General features: G+C 35.6%; 1 pseudogene; it reads right to left on the reverse strand.

Moving 5' to 3' along the window:
* Nucleotides 1–11478: 11478 nt before the first annotated feature.
* LOC140631690 (heterogeneous nuclear ribonucleoprotein A1-like 3) lies at nucleotides 11479–17958 on the reverse strand (annotated as a pseudogene).
* Between the last annotated feature and the right edge of the window lie 66 nt (nucleotides 17959–18024).

Below are 18024 nucleotides of genomic sequence, written 5' to 3' on the forward strand. Positions count from 1 at the left end.
CCTGAGGGGATCCCAATGCAGGACTTGATCCCAGGACCCTGGGGTTATGCCCTGAGCCAAAGACTGACGCTCAACCACTGAGCCATCCAGATGCCCCTGCCTTTAGCATTAACAAAAGATTCAGAAAGCCCAAGCTGTTATTGTATCTTGACAGTGAGTGGCAGAAGGAACAGAGAGGAAGGATGTTTGCAGGCAAGGACTGAGCAAAGTTACCAGTTTTCTTTTGTTATCAGGTAGCCTCATTGGCAAGGTGGTTTCTTTCTTTCTTTTTCTTTCTTTCTTTCTTTCTTTCTTTCTTTCTTTCTTTCTTTCTTTCTTTCTTTCTTTCTTTCTTTCTTTCTTTCTTTCTTTCTTGAATATGAGAGAAAGCAGTTGTCCAAAAAGGGCTAGATATTCCCTAGATTTATTTTTTTAATTGGTATAAACATTGAAAAGATACCATAAGCTATTTAAAATGATGAGTGAGAGGGCAAGAGAAGAGACTTGCTAGGTTTTCCTTCAGTCTCTGATCTTTCTTTCTTTCTTTCTTTCTTTCTTTCTTTCTTTCTTTCTTTCTTCTTTCTTTCTTTCTTTCTTTCTTTCTTTCTTTTTCTTTCTTTCTTTCTTCTTTCTTTCTTTCTTTCTTCTTTCTTTTTTTATTTTTTAAATTTATTTATGATAGTCACAGAGAGAGAGAGGCAGAGACACAGGCAGAGGGAGAAGCAGGCTCCATGCACTGGGAGCCTGATGTGGGATTCGATCCCGGGTCTCCAGGATCGCGCCCTGGACCAAAGGCAGGCGCTAAACTGCTGCGCCACCCAGGGATCCCCTGATTTTTCTTTAAATGCAAGCACAATAATAAATATTTTTAAAAAATTGCCTACTCGAAGCTAATATAAAATTTGCTACTATTCTTTACATATTTTATTACAGAACGAACTTTAAAAGTGGAAGTGCATTGTTTTTACTACTAATAATCATGGGAAGATAATATTGTATTAAGTAGGTAGCTAGTATCATCCCTCCTTGGTGGGTAGGAATAAATGAATTTTCAAAGACTTTTCTTTAACATGGACAGAAAATGATGACTAAATGAACCTTTGTTTGTTAGATGGGTACTTTGTTTTTTTAGATGGATACTTTATTTATTGAAGAAGACATAGGAACTGCTCGTTCTGTTTCTAGAAATCATGGCTAACTATCAGACTGATAGTTGGAGAATGACAAAATTTTAATTTAAATAACTGGTTGAATACAGTTCAACCTTTATTGTAGTGGATTAGCCAATGAAATAGATGAGCTCTGGAATGCATAGTTACACTGTGAGTCTTTAGGTACCAATTGATATGTATCCTCCCTGTATCATGGGTAGATATACTTTGTGCCATCATGTTTGTTTTGAATGCTTTGAATATCAACTTTATATTGTAGTAAAAATAGTTTTATTCAGTTACATAGGTTTCGTTTAATAGAGGCATTTGTGTACTTAGCTAGGACATTGCAACAGACAGAAAGGATCAGAGATTTCCTCTACCCTTGATAACAAATAACCCCTGTCATTTTGGAAAAAATAACGTGAAGCAATAATAAGACTAATCATAACTACATTTCTTCAATGTCTGCTGTCTACTATACCTGGTCTTTTGTTGGATGCCGTGTGTGTGTATGTGTGTGTGTGTGTGTGTATGTATAAACACTGTGATCCTGTGTAAAGCACTATAAACGAAATATTTTCTGTCCTGTGTTTTCATGTTTCTTATGGCTGCTATGAAGAAAAAGTCATCTTTTCAAAGAGGCAGACATTAAAGAAAGATTTCTTGAGAACTTTCAGTACCATCAAGGACATCAGATTGTAATTTGATGCATATACAGCTTCTGGTCTGGAGAAAATCAGAGTTTGTCTCAGGAGTTTCTAGAATTTTATGTCCACCTATATGAAAGGGAGAACCTAAGTGGGACCACTGTGCTTTGTGTCTTTAAATTTTCTTTCCAGGGTTAACTCCTTTAATTTCCTGCTCTCAAGTCCCAAAGACTGTGCTTTCAAGGACACCAAGCCCCATCCTTCTTAAACTAGTACATGTGTGGGATGCCTGGGTGGCTCAGCGGTTGAACCTCTGCCTTTGGCTCAGGGCATGATCCCACATCGGGATCGAGTCCCATGTCGGGCTCCGGGCGAAGAGCCTGCCTCTTTCTCTGTCTGTGTCTCTGCTTTTCTCTCTGTGTCTCTCATCAATAAATGGGTGAAATGTTAAAAACAAACAAACAAACAAAATAACAACAACAACAGCAACAAAAAAAACCCCACAAAAAACCCCCAAAACTAGTACATGTGTTTTCCTGCTCACTCAGATTTCAACAATAGTTCTTAGGTTCATAATGTGAGCTCTTCCCCTAATATTCACTGAATTTGCATATTGGACCATGGAGGAACGTATAAAAACAGGTATTCTTTTATTTCTTTCTTTATTTTTTAAAAAGATTTTATTTATTTATTGATGAGAGAAACACAGAGAGAGGCAGAGATACAGGCTCCATGCAGGGAGCCCGATGTGGGACTCGATCCAAGGTCTCCAGGATCAGGCCCTGGGCTAAAGGTGGTGCTAAACCGCTGAGCCACCCGGGCTGCCCCCTTTTATTTCTTAAGTAAATTTTTATGTTAATTATGCTTATATGGATAAGCAATATTAATCACTTGAAAATAGTATTCAAACATAATTCCAGTGTATGCCTTCAAAAGGCATATATTCTTTAAGAGTGCCAATAAGGATATTGTAATAAGTTACTAGTATATAATAAAAACATTTTTAAAATAATGGATTTAATTTTTTAGAACATTTTTATTTTTAATTTATTTAAATTTACAGAAAAATTGATAAGACAGTATTAGAATTCTCATATACTCATATGGCCTGCATCCAGTTTTCCTTATAACGAGCATCTTATGTTTGTGTGGAACATTTGTTATCATTAATGGACAGATATTGATACATTATTATTAACCATAGTTTATTCGGATTTCCTTATTTATCTAACATTATTTTCTGTTTCCAGATCCCATCTCAGGTATAGCACAATATTTGTCGCTTTGGTCTCTTCTTGGCTGAGATAGTTTCTCAAAATTTCTTTGTTTTTCATCTTTGATAGTTTTAAGGAGTACTAGTCAAGTATTTTGTAGGATTCTTCTATGTTGGAATTTGCCTGATTTTTCCTCACAATTAGACGGGGATTGTGGGTGTTTAAGAGAAAGACCGTAGAGGTCAAGTACTATGTTAACATCATATCAAAGACACAAACTATCACTGTGACATATCACTCTTGATACTGACTTTGGCCATCTAGCTGACATAATTTTTATCAGTTTTCTCCACTGTAAAGTTTATATTTTTTCTCCCTTTTCATATATACTTTTGTGTGTAAGAAGGAAGTTACTATGTGTTATTCATACTGTTAAAAAAAGAGACAACAGACCCCAAATGGAGTGATTTATGCTAAACCATTGTCTCAAATCAAGACTTAATATGTAACATAAATTACAGTATTAGCTTCTGTGTCATATTTGAGTCTGGTTCTTTTTTTTTTTTTTTTTTTTTAAACATTTTTTTTTTAATTTTTATTTATTTATGATAGTTACACAGAGAGAGAGAGGGAGAGGCGCAGAGACACAGGCAGAGGGAGAAGCAGGCTCCATGCACCAGGAGCCCGACATGGGATTCGATCCCGGGTCTCCAGGATCGCGCCCTGGGCCAAAGGCAGGCGCCAAACCGCTGCGCCACCCAGGGATCCCTTGAGTCTGGTTCTAATGCTTGTTTTGACTCTTTAGATTTTATTTTTTCTTGCTTATTAACATATCTTGTAAATTTGTTGAAAAATGGACATAGCATTGAGTAATAGAAATGAGGTCAATGAATGTGAAGTTTTACATTAATTGAGCTAGAAGTTGGGGGCTGTGAGTTATTTGTTATTAGTGCAGTTTTTAGGGTCTTCAAATTCCTCTGGCATCCTTGTCTCCCATATTGTCTCTAATTTTCCCCTAGAACTTAGATCCCTGTTTTGCAGCTCATTCAGCTGCATCCATTGTTATTATCCTAGAGCCTTTTATGTGGTTGTAAAGAGTAGGGGATGGGAAAAATTCTGTAATCTCTCTCTCTTTTTAAAAAGATTTATTTATTTATTTATTTATTTATTTATTTATTTATTTATTTATTATAGACATAGAGAGAGAGAGGCAGAGACACAGGCAGAGGGAGAAGCAGGCTCCATGCAGGGGGCCCGATGCGGGACTGGATCCCGGGACTCCAGGATCGTGCCCTGGGCCAAAGGCAGGCACTAAACTGCTGAGCCACCCAGGGATCCCCAATATTCTGTAATCTCTTGATTAAATCTCAATCTTTTTGTAGCTTGTGTGCCCGGAATATGACCTTTGCAATGCAAGTGCATCGCTGCACTTTTTTTTCCTTTCCCACCTTAGGTGACACAGGAAACCTAGAGGGACCACCAGGTGGGTAATTTGTGCTTACTTCTAAGTATAACTAAGGTGGTTTTTGTTTTTCTTTTTGTTTGTTACTGGAAAGCAAGTCTTCATCATGGAAAATGGCTGCTTCTCCCTACCAGAACCATGAGATCTTTCCTGGCTCTTCACCATGAGAATTTTCTGGAGGGGTTCTCATAAAACTAAAGCCTTTAGATTTTTTTTTCTCTTGAGCTAGTCCACATTCAGCCTTTGGTAATTCATGAAAGTTACCATTTCAATGTTCTTACCTGTGTCTGGATTAAGTGATTTCAGCTCCAGGTAAGCTGATCTAGTCTGTGATTCTCTGATCTGTGGCACATCGGGAATATACCTGCTACTCTGGAATTCTAGGAGGCTATTCACCCATGTGACCTCAATTCTCTGATGGATCTAAGAAAAGTCATTGGTTTTCAGGTTGTTTAGCTTTTTTCTTTTCGTAAAAATGGGTATGTGGCTGATATCTTTATGTGGCTGTTCTAAAACCAGAATATAAATAAGAGATTTAATAACCATCATATTTGGGTTGAAAAAAACATAGATAATATTTACCTTATTCATGATTACAAATTTACTTTAAAGTTATATATTTTCCTGCAATCACATCAATGTAGTAAAATGAATTTGTAGAGCTCACACAACTACTTCAGTTAAGTTAATCCCCAAATCTCAAATAGTGATACTCTGATACTGCTCAAAATTTCTAGCTTGATTAAATGGCCCAAATTAAGAAGATAATTACCTAGCTTCATTTGATACTTTATACGAACTGCATGCATATTTAGCTTTCAAAATACTTAAAATAAACACTCTTTATTTTGTATTTGTTCTGAGGTTTATACAACCTATCTCACTTTCTGTTGTTATACAACAGGGAAAAAATTATTAACCTGGCTGGTTGTGAAGAGCAGCTGATAACCTTGACTGCCAAATACTGCAAGGTGGAAGTTGCTAAGGGCAACTTTGATAAAATGAGTTGTAATTTCTAACGAACACATAATACACTCTTAGGCTGAATAAATGCCTCTGTTCTTATTCATATTTATGCTCAATTCACTTAGCAACACTTTTATTATCCAACTGAATTTATTGGAGATTTGATTCAATGTTCCAGTCTTAAAGTGTAAGCAATAACTTAACCTCAAAAACACCATATAGCCTAAATTCAAAAATGTAGGTTGAGTAGAAAAATCATTACCAAAAACTAAATTTGGCATCTGTTTTGCAGAGTGTTACCCCTGTAGTCAGACTGATAATTCATTCTGCACTTGATATTCTTTGTCATCCAAAACAATTGCCCACCTGCTTCTATACTTTTGGATTTAAGATAAAACAAAGAGTATTTCAAAAAATGTATACTGTGATAAATTCTGTATCATATCATATAGCATGTACAGTGCACCTATCTAGACATATGAGTGAAATATACACTGTGGCCTGGTCTGGGAGCTGTAGTTTACTTTTCATTCCTATATACAAAAAAGGAATGAGTGGAGTTTACCCTTTTATCATTTTTAGTTTGAGTGAGCTGCCTGAGAAAGACTCCTTTGACCTGAAGATAAGAGAAAACTGAATTCAAGCATCATTTTTCAGTTTTCACATTTGTTGATAAGACACACAAGACAGCCCAATATGACAGGATATAGTTATTTATGGAATTACCCTTACTTCTTAAATTTACAGTCTAATATATAATAGTGTTTTAGCAAATTTGGAGATGAATATTTTGGATGTATAGATGATACTTAACTTGCGTCTTAATGCTAAGACAAGGAAAGTTTTGAAGAGGACCATCTAGAAAAACACTATCCTTTGGTTTACTTGTTACCCAAAGTAGGGGGACATTGGATTTAGTACTTAGCTACATGCTACATTTAGCCATCTCTGAAACCTGTGTGTAATTTTTTGGCATGTAAATCTTGTTTCTATGGTCCAAAGATACAGTACTCTTTTAGGGTAAATGTACAGAATGCTTTAGTCATTTTACTAATCTTATTAGTAAGAACTTAACTCTGGAAATCTTATTTTGGTGATTATACAATTAAAGAAAATAAAAGACTCCCTAGCAGACAAAACAGTCTGAAGGAAAATAACTCTGATGTTTCATTGAGTAGAACAAAAAAATGTCAAGGAAGCTACTTGAAACTATTTGTGAATTGTTCTGATAATCTTTTTTTTTTAATTATTCTGATAATCTTAAGTCAAATCTACATATAACATATCACGATGTATTTGTTACTCTCACATTTTTAAAGTCTCTCTTTTTATTAAAGGAAGGTAAACCCTGGAAACTGTTTTCTCTGATTTACTTGCCAGCAGTATTCCACCTGGATTTTGTTGACAGGAGGCATTAGGCATTTGAGCAAGATGTAAAGATGAAAGACAAAGGGAAGCTATTAGTCTCTGATTTTTACATGGTAACCAATTTGAAGAATGAGACTTATTCTAGAATCCACAGCATTACATAGGATGTGTGAAAAAAGAGAGAGTAGGCTCCTTTTCCTGGATATTTACATCACACAAATAATGCATTTTCACAAATTGGGAGCTTATGTACTAAAGAGGTGGTTACATTTGTTCATTATAAGATCTTTGAAGATATAAGTGAAACTTGTGGGGGAAGGAACCTTTAGAATTGCCAAAGGTAGCCAGAATCTTCCAAGTGCTGGAGGGAGTCTCTCCTTGAGCTAAAGCTCTTCCAGGAGATGAAACTACAGCTGGAATCTGAGTAGGGATGACTCCTGACAACTGTTCATGATCAAGAGTTAATTAACTATAGGTCCCAGTAACAGAAACTGTAAAAGTATAGTGATAACACTTTTGTTTGAGGCTGCCACTGAAGGGGATCTGAATATGCCACCTTGAAATATGCCACTTTGGAATGTGGATTATTTTGAACTCATGTCAAATGAGAATTAGCAGAGTCAGAAAGGTCTTCTTGGAGCTTCCCTTATCTGATGAAAAGCAGAAATTTCTAAGACATGAAGACTGCCATAAATCCCCTCTCTAGGCAAATATTATGGCCATGGAGAAGACAGAAAACAGTGAAATAATTCTGCACAAAATCACCCTTATTTTCCATTAGTTTCTCTGTTTATTTACTTTCTGACAATTTATTGTCCCCAGGAGCCCCCAAACCCCTTTCTCTTAGGTACCTCTCCAGAATTTATTCCTTTTGTTAAAATGGTATATAAGCTCTCAGGTCTAACCATTTCTTTGGGTTTTTACTTTTTTCTATGAAATTCCCATGCATGGAAAAAATAGTAACATCAATGAAATGTGCATGCCCTTTCTCCTGTTAATCTGTCTTTTGTCAATTGAATTCATAGGCCTTGGACATTATAGTTAACAGGGAGGAGAAGAGGTTTTCTGTCCAATTATTACCTCCATAGAAATAAATGAGTAATAATATTTTCCTTTTTGCAAGATGAAAAATTTTAAGATAGGATGATGTTACAACATTTCTATAGAATTGGGAATAAATTATTATTATTTTTTTTGGGGGGATAAATTATTCATGAAATGTAAAAAAAAAAAAAAACCCACCCATATCTTCTAAATCCTTAGTTGATTCAAACATCCAATCTTGCCCTTATAATCTTACCTCTTCTATATAGTCTTGTTTCTGGATTTTTATGGATTGAGATAAAAAGATAGTGCCCAAGGCTAATTCTGCTACCCAAATTCAAAGCAAGCTATGAAATAGCAATAGAAGGAAAGCACTGTTGGAAATATCTTTGTGCCAACTCAGACCAGATTCGAAACTTTAACTTCGATACTCACTATTTCATGTGTTTCATTTTACCTTATTTTATTGTTTTTCTGGCAAATCATAATTTTAAAAAAGACCTGCCTTTACTACAGTCAGTTAAAATAACCAACTGTGAAAACAAAAATCAAACTTGCTTACTAGCTGAGTGAATTTTTTTCCTTTAGGATTTATATCTAAAGTGTTCTATGATTATCGCTATCTAAAAGGTAGAAGCAAACATTGCCCAAAATTACAGGAATCTTTTTTTCCTTTCTGCAAATTCTAAACTGAAGCTTCAGCGTCTCATCGTTTCCTTTACAACCAAAACAAAACAAAAACAGAAAGACCCATAACAATGCTAAACACACAGCAGGGGTTTAATAAATGCTTAATTGTTTATCATTGGTATAAAATTTAAATTATTTTAATACTGAGGTTATGCCTTTTTTTTTTCATTTTTTGGCAACTGCCTTTATTGCTTGATGTACTGGTTACTCAAACATTTATTTTGAATTAGAATGAATTAGGATTTCTTTAGCTAAGCCCATTCTAATCTATTACTTAAGAAACATTTAATATTTGCAGCACCTGGATGGCTCAGTCGGTTAAATGTTCAACTCTTGATTTTGGCACAGGTCATGATTGTGAGATTTCAGGCTTTGCTCTCAGTATAGAGTTTGCTTGAGATTCTCTCTCTCTCCCTATTCCTCTGCCCCTCCTCCTGCTTTTGTGCACTCTCTCTCTCTCAATAAAAAAATAAAATCTTAAAAAAGAAACATTTAATATTCATATTAATATGTTCTTTTTGTGAATTTGTGGTTTTATATCTTTTCTTTCCTCATTTGAATGTACTGCTGTGTTTATGAGAACAACTGCTGATTTTTAAAGATATGAGACCTTCTCTTTTTATGTAAATTATTTGGCTGAAAAAGCTTTTATTTTTATTTTTTTGAAATAAATTTTGTTTTAAATAAGAATAACTAAGTGAAGTTGGACAAGATAATAGTAACAAACACTCCAGATGATCTCGGGGCCTTTAAGAATAAACATTGCAATTGCTTCACTACCTATGTCAAGATGAGATAATTGTTAAGAATCCTATCTGGAGTCTGTTCAAGAAAAATCTCTGATTTCAAACATTTTTCCATCCTTTGTTCTTGTAAGGATAGGTACCCAGAATATATGGCCTTTTGTATTCCATCTATGGGCTTTGGATGTTCAAGAATAGTTGATGTGGGGGAATGGAGAGCTAAAATGCTTTGATTAGGAATGTGATAGTTTGGAGCCGGCAGCCCCAAAAGAGTGATTGGTAGATACAGAGAAGAATATAGAAAATAAAAGCAAAGAAGAATGTGGCCAGAGAGGGGCATCTGGGTGGCTGAGTGGTTAGCATCTGCCTTTGGCTCAGGTCATGATCCCAGGGTCCTGGGATCGAGTCTCACACTGGGCTCCCCATAAAGAGCCTGCTTCTTCCTCTGTCTATGTCTTTGCCTCTCTCTGTATGTCTCTCATGAATGAATAAATAAAATATTTTTAAAAAGAATGTGGCCAAAGAGAACTTCCATAGTAATAAATGGCCAGTGGGTTTGAAAATAGTGAACTCTTTAAAGTTAGGTGTTATGTCTTAATTATCTCTTTATCTCTAGCTCTTAATCAAGTGCTGATCTTTGCCTAGGACCTAAGTAAATATTGAAATGAGTCAACTGAATTAGCTTATTGCATTTATATAATGACTCTATTATGTCAGTAATATTTCTTGTTTATATATGATGATATCAAGGCTCAAATATATAATTAACAAGGGGCAGAGCTGGAAGGGATTGGGATGTAAATGAAGTCTCCAGGAATCCCCAAACCCATGTTTCCACTATACCAAGATTTTTCAAAATGTGTCTTCAGTCCTATCTATGGTAAAGTTGAAACAGTTCTGCTGGGGAAAATATTTTTCTTCCACCTTTCTAGATTCTTTGGCTGATCTAATAATTAAATTGACATGAGACAGATCAACAGGAGGAAAACAAACACAAGTTTGATAACATGTGTACCTCCTGTATATGTAGGAAAGGCCCAAAAACTGAGTAACATCTGAAAATGACTGAAGCCATCACCTTAAATACCATCTTCAGCTAAAGACAAAAGAAGGTATTGGAAGTAGGGAGTTCATTTTGGGAGGTTACCAGGAAAAGCACATTCAAGGTTCTTACAGAGATTTCCAGTTATTGTTATCTATCTTCATAGATAAATTTCTAGAGGCTGAGCCATTTCTTTTTCTTGGTATAGTGAGGGAGACACTTTTATAAGTGGAGATTTCCATTATAAATATCTTTCTTACAAAAGAGTAACTTCTACTCAATTTTAAGAGCTTCTCTTGTGTCTGCAGTTCTTTTTTATAGATTTTATTTATTTATTAATTCATGAGAGACATGATGAGACAAAGAGAGACAGAGACACAGGCAGAGGGAGAAGTAGCTCCATGCAGAGAGCCCAATGTGGGACTTGATCCTGGGACTCCAGGATCATGACCTGGGCTGAAGGCAGGTGCTAAACCACGGAGCCACTCAGGGATTCCCATGTCTGCAGTTTCTTAAAAATAACCAGCTTAAGGTGTGCCTGGCTGGCTCAGTCAGTAGAACATGCAAGTCTTGATCTCAGGATCATGAGTACAAACACCATGTTGGTCATAGAGCTTACTTTTTTTAAAAAAAGCTTAAAATAATCAGTATGCCAAAAAGCGTATCTTCTGTCCTTCAGTTTCATGGTTATAGATTTTCAGGAAGTCCTGTATAGTGTGTTGTCCTTCCTGAAATTTCGTAAGGCATATTAAAATATTAAATCTCTGATAAAAGTTTTATTCTTAAAAAAAACTTTATTTATTTATTTATTTATTTATTTATTTATTTATTTATTTATTTAAAAGACACAATTTATTCAGCATGATCAGACTATTACATTTAGCAACCAATAACATGGGTGCAAAAAACAAAAACTATGTTAAAACCTTTCCTTGGATGCTTTAGACTTTTCACAGAATAGAAACTAACCTGTTATACAGTTAATTACAAATATACTCCTCGAGTTTTTTGCCCATACGCATGAGTATTATCTAAAATATGTCTTCTTTGTAGCAGCTAGCCCCTGACACCACTAGGCTTGGCTGGGTCCACAAATCTGTTGTAACCTGTAGCTTTCCTGTCACTTCTCTGGCTCTCCTCTCCTTCTAAGCTTTGTTTCCTGGCAGTAATTAAAACCTTCTGCTGTAGCTACTGCTGCTGCTGGAATGACCATAGCCAACATGGTTTTGTGGTTTGGTGAGGTATTAGCTTCTGCCACTATAAAGGCCAGGGCTTCTGCCTACAAAATTCCTCCTTTCCTGGATCCAAAATTTGAAGATTGATTGTTGTCATTGCCAAAATGGTCACTAGCTCCTATCACTTAAAAAAATTGCTTCCTTCATTACCAAATCTATTAGAGCCATCCCCATTGCCACCATATTCACCACCACCTTGACTGCCACCCAAACTACCTCACCTACTGAAGTTTCCTCCATGACTAAAGTTGTCATTCCCACAAAAACCACCTCCATGGCCACTACCAGAGTTTCCAGAACTTATACTTTTTTGGCTGGATGAAGCCTTAGCCATCTCTTGCTTAGATAGGGTTTTCCTTACTTCACAATTGTTTTCATTCATAGTATCTTTTTCTTTTAAAGATTTTTTATTTATTTCTTCATGAGAGAGAGAGAGAGAGACAGACAGACAGACAGACACAGGCAGAGGGAGAAGCAGGCTCCATGCAGGGAGTCCGACATAGGACTCGATCCTGGGTCTCCAGGATCAGGGCCTGGGCTGAAGGCGGCCCTAAACCGTTGAGCCACCCGGGCTGCTTCATAGTATCTGTTTTTAAAAAGATTTATTTACATGAGAGAGTGATAGCACTAGTAGGGGGAGGCACTGAGGGAGAGGGAGAAGCAGACTCCCTGCTGAATAGGGAGCCCAACACAGAACTCTATCCCAGGACCCCAGGATCATGATCTGAGCCAAAGGCAGATGCTTAATTGACTGAGCCACCCAGGTGTCCCATAATATGGTATTTTTCAGTGACAGTCTTGTCTATGGAGTCATGGTCATCAAATGTTACAAAAGCAAAGCCTGTCTTCTTGCCACTGCCTCAGTCATTTATGATTTAAATCACTTCAATTTTCCAATGCTGTTTAAAATAATGATGTTCTTTAGTGTCTTCTTTAATGCCATCAACAAAAAAAATCTTTTTTACAGTTAAGTGAGCATCAGATCTTTGAGAATATTCTCTTGAGACAGCCCTCTTTAGTTCCACATCTCTTCCATCCACCTTGTGTGGCTCTGCATCCATGTCTTCCACAGTGGCATACCTGACAAACCCAAAACCTCTGGGGCACTTGGTGCTTGGATCTGTCATTACCACATAGTCTGTAAGTGGTATGCCTCTTAACGGCTCTATAGACTCATCAATTTCTTCAAAGTTCAAACCTCCAGTGAAGAGCTTCCACAGCTGTTCAGGTTCTTTGGGAGTCTCTAACTTAGGTATAATAATGATGAGAGAGGAGATTTTAAGGATGCTTACTTACATCGCATCATCATCCATGGGCAGAAAGCTCTGATAAAATTTTTAGTTAAGGAATTGTTTGAACTTTGTTTCTGTCAGAATTTCTCAAAGGTGGTTTATTGCAATTTTAGGTCTTTTTTGGATGGCATGTTTTTTGAAGGATGGAAGGAAAATTGCAGGAAATGTTTACTATCCACAATACTACAAGAAATTATATCACTGGCAAAAAACATGATGAAATATCATAGTCAATACATTCTGGAAAAAGATAAGCTCAGATTATAGGAAGCTATTAGTATAAACTGGTAGTTTTTAAGTTTTGGGGACTTGTAAGGGTATTTATAAAGAGCTTAATTATCTATCTTTATCCATATTTCCTAGAATAATAGGACCTATAATTGGAAACATACATTTTTAGCATCTACTACTTCCTTGAAATAAAATAGACAGAAGAAATGGATTATTTTTCCTTCATCTGTTCAAATACTTGTCATTTAAGAGGCTCCAGGGTGGCTTAGTTGGTTAAGCATCTGCCTCTTGGTTTCAGCTCAGGTCATGATCTCAGGGTCATGATATGGAACCCCAATTCTGGATCTGTTCTGTGATCAGCAGGGAGTCTGCTTAGGACTCTCTCTCCCTCTCCCTTCACCCCTCCCTCTTCTCTCTCTCTTTCTCTCAAATAAATAAATCTTTAAAAAGACTGGTCATTCAATTAAACTACAAACCTGGAATTTGGAATTTCATAATTATTTCCCATTAATGCCTGCTTCTTATCTTTACTTTGTAACCTGGAGAGAAAGAGCCACAACTAGAGGCAAATATGTGTTTATTTGGGGGTAAGCATTGTAATTTGGGGATCACAGATTTAGATGGTTACCCAAATGTGTTTCTACTTCTAGAGTGAAGGCAATGGATTTTTTAATGAGGAAAAGGAAGGATATTAATTACATAAGTTGAAGAAAATAAGTTTTTCTTTTAGCGTTAAGAAGTTAACTCTGGGTTAGACATTGATTGATAACTCACATTATCTTCAGAAATTCCATAACTATTGTCTTGTGACCGGGATGTCCATTCTTCTACAGACTTCTCAAGAAATTGCTCAAAACAATTGCCATTTTGCCCAGCCTAAAGGTTTTTTTCCCAGTTCAAACAAAGGTAGGTAAAGCAGTTTCTCTGTAGTGGTTTCTCCAACTCCATTTTTAAAATGGCTCCAGTCATGACAGTTTTTCACAACTTAAAGTTCAAACAGATTAAACTGTAGATCAAGGTAGAAATACTGCATTTAAATTTATTTATTTATTTATTTATTTATTTATTTATTTATTTATTTGAGACAGAGAGACAGAGAGAGAGAGAGAGAGAGACAGAGGGAGAAGCAGGCTCCATGCAGGGAGCCTGATGTTGGACTTGATCCCTGGTCCCCAGGATCACGCCCTGAGCTGAAGGAGGTGCTAAACCACTGAGCCACCTGGGATACCCAGAAATACTGCATTTTTTAAGGAGGTGATTGGAAGCAAATTGACTTCTAAGTAAGTAACTGGGCTGCAGAAATAGTCATGAGTATCTATGATTATTAAACACCTTGTATAGAAGAGGATATTTTAAACACCTTACAGATAACTAACCATTTATGAGGTACAATTATGAGAGAGAAATAAGAAATATATACTTATAATTAAGTGTTAATGTAGCCCACTTAATGTTAACACTAAAGTGCTGATGCTTTATTCTGAATTCTTATTCTGTTAGTTGATTTGGAATAAGGCAAGCTATAAATAATAAAGATTAGGCAGATCAGACAAAACCTATATTAAGATTCTAGCATTTTCATTATACTATATACAGATTTTTCAATAGAAACTTCACCATTTTTATAAAAAATTCTTAAATTAGAAAAAAATGCTACACACTTTATCATCAGGAGAAGTATAATTAATCATGCACATAAATATGTATATTCAATGTTTAATATGTGCATAATTGCCCTCTTATAGGAATTGAAGATTACATAAGGGAAATTAATAAACAAATATTGATTGAGCAGCCCTTACTTTTTAGGTTAATGCATTTACTTTTGAGGATGCAAAAAGTCCCGTATGGAACATATCAAAAAGGTTTGGTCAAAGAAACAGTGTCAGACCATATTACAAACTCAATCCATAATTGCTGACAGATGAAATATGAAAATATGAAAACAACACATTATGTGTTATTCTAACAATATGAGCATGCAAAGAATAATTATTAAGGAATTCAGGATAGTGCACTATGAATGTGGGTTGAGTAACAAGAGAAAACCTAAATTCAAAGTGGGGCTTAACTTAGATATCAAAGGTGAAAGTATCTTTTTTTTTTATATGGGAAGTATAGAAAACAGTAGAAGACAGGGACAGATACAACAGAAACTTTCAGAGATAAGTGAACGTAGCATGTTGAAATAAACGGAGAGAGATGGAAAAAAAAAGATAAGATGGAAAAGCATATTGTAAGTATACATTACAGAAACTCTTCTAGAAGAAGTTAAATGAGAGGCAGGGAAAATCTAGCAGGATATGAATTTTAGCCATTGAACATTTTTATTAAGAAATAAGGCCCATTTCATTGAGAAATTCTCCATAGTCTCCATTGGGATTTGGTGGAGCTCTAGACAATGGATCGTTTTGAGAAGATATTTTGGAAATTCAGGCTTGATGTAATGGGGAGCTGGGGTAAGAAAGTGCTAATGTGTGCAAGCTAGTTGGGCATGAGGAAGGGACAGATGTAACAACACTCCCAAGAGAAATTCTGCAGGACTTAGAAATCAGTGACATTAATAAGATAGCAAATTGACTGAGAGTAAGAGCAGGATTAAAATAATGAAGTTCATTTCTTCTTCTGTTATCCAAAGAAAAATTTTACCTAGCATAGCAATGACAGTAGAATTCTAAAGCACTAAACATTGTAGCTGAATGCTATTAAAAGCATGTGAATGTTCCTCAATAAGAAATCTATTTTGTGTAGCAACAAGTATTTATGAATATATATGACAAATTTATGTAAACCTTATGGAGAAAACTGGAAAACTTTAATGAAAGATATTAAATAAGATTGAAATTGAGTAAAGAGGTATAAAATGCTCATAGGTGTCATAACCAATTTTTCTGAAAACATTAAATTTGTTTTGTATAATTCCAATGAGAATGCCAATAATATTTATTTTCAATTTGAAAAGTTGGTTCTAAAATGTATATGTAAGAGTGAGTAGGGGAGACATATGTACATGGTGTGTGTGTGCGTGTGTGTATACACTAATATATTTATTTGTAGCAACTAGAGGTGTGCCCTTTTGGTTAAATGACAGGAAAAGAGAAAAATGAAACAGGGACATTTGGGTGGCCCAGTTGGTTAAGTGTCCAACTCTTGATTTTGGGTCAGGTCATGATCTCAGTATTGTGAGATTGAGCCCGGTGTTAGGCTTTGGGCTGAGCATGGAGCCTGCTTGAGACTTTCTCTCCTTCTCTGTATGCTCCTTCTCCACCTCTTTCTCTCTTTAAAAAAATGGAGCAGAAAAAGGTCCCAGGATCAGATCCAGGCACATATAAGAATGAGATGGTATTGCAGATCAGTAGTGATTGGGAAGACTATTCAAGAATAGCACTTTGAAAGAATTATTTAATGGGGTCTTTATTTCATACAATACACAAGAATAAATTCCAGATAGGTTAAAGACAAATGTAAAAACAAAATTTAAAAATTTTAGCAAAAAATTAACTTTGGGCTAGTTTGGGATCCTCTAAACTAAATAAAGAAGTATAAAAAATTAGCAGAAGCTTTGAAAAATTAGTAACATTCAAACTAAAACTTGTTTTCACTCAACCAAAAACTATTAGAGCTAACCAATGAATTTGGTAAAGTTATAGGATACAAATTAATATACAGAAATGCATTGCATTTCTATACACTAATAATAAACTAGCAGAAAAAAAATTAACCCCTTTTAGCATCAAAAAGAATGAGATACCAAGGGATAAATTTAATCAAGAAGGTGAAGAACCTGTACTCTGTAACCATAAGAATTGATGAAAGAAATTGAAGGTCACACAGAAAATGGAAAGATACTGTATTCATGAATTGGAAGAATTCATATTATTAAAATGTCTAATTTGATTCTCCCATAACATCATTCTCAGATTATCATTTCATACTTGTGTTTGATTGTTTACTGTATGTTATTTTTCTCTTTCTTTAGATAGTAAGCTCTAACAAAGAATATGTCAGTTTCACCTACAATTGAATACCTAAATCAAAGCCTGGTGTGGCCATTTCTAAATATATATTTGTTGAATAAATGAATGGGAACTGTGAACCAACCAGTATTGGAGAGAAAACAAACAACTCTTCACCTCCATACATCAGTGAGAGCAGGTCTTGGTTAATTCCCTGAAGTGTGATATTTTCTCAGTGAGATAGATGATCCTTTGTATAATGGATGATCCATGACAGATCCCGGTTCAAGGGATTAGACACTGGCTACATCTGACGATTCCTTGTTTATTGTATTCCTTGGGGACTGAGGTTAGAGGTTCATTCTATGGGATCACGCAGGAACAATAGGGTCACTCAAACTATTCTTTTGCCATGACTCTAGAAGAATTACTTCCATTCCTATACCTTCTTTTTTTCCAGTATAGGGTCAGAACACTGGATTCCATATTGCCTCATACTTGCTTTCTTCTTCCATAAATCCATGTGCATTCTTAGCTCCCTGGGCCTTCAGGCCATGCCCCAGCCTGTGAGAAGTCATTAATTTGTATCTGCATTGGTGTCCCATTGTCGACAGTCCCAAGCACCAAACCCATAATTTCCCTGAATGTAACAAATTCACTTTTCAATGGATACTACTGCCACCATATTTCTCCTGTTAATTTCACAGAGAAAACCACTGACCTGAAGGAGTTAGCTGGACTTATTCTCACAGATATGGGGAAGTGAAAAGTTACCTCTTTGCAGAAAATAAAAATAAAAGTAAAAATAAAAAGGGAAAGAAAAGGGAAGTTATCTCTTTGCTCCCAGCATTTCTCAATTCATCATGATGTTCATTCATTTGGTGCTTACAGTCCTGCACTGAACTTCCTTCACCTGCTACCCAAACTTGTACCATTTTATGGATCTATTGTGCTGTACAAAGGAATAGAGGTACTAATAACTTAGACTATTATAGTAAATA

Source organism: Canis lupus, chromosome 4 (genome assembly GCF_048164855.1).
Source record: "Canis lupus baileyi chromosome 4, mCanLup2.hap1, whole genome shotgun sequence".
NCBI lineage: Eukaryota > Metazoa > Chordata > Mammalia > Carnivora > Canidae > Canis > Canis lupus.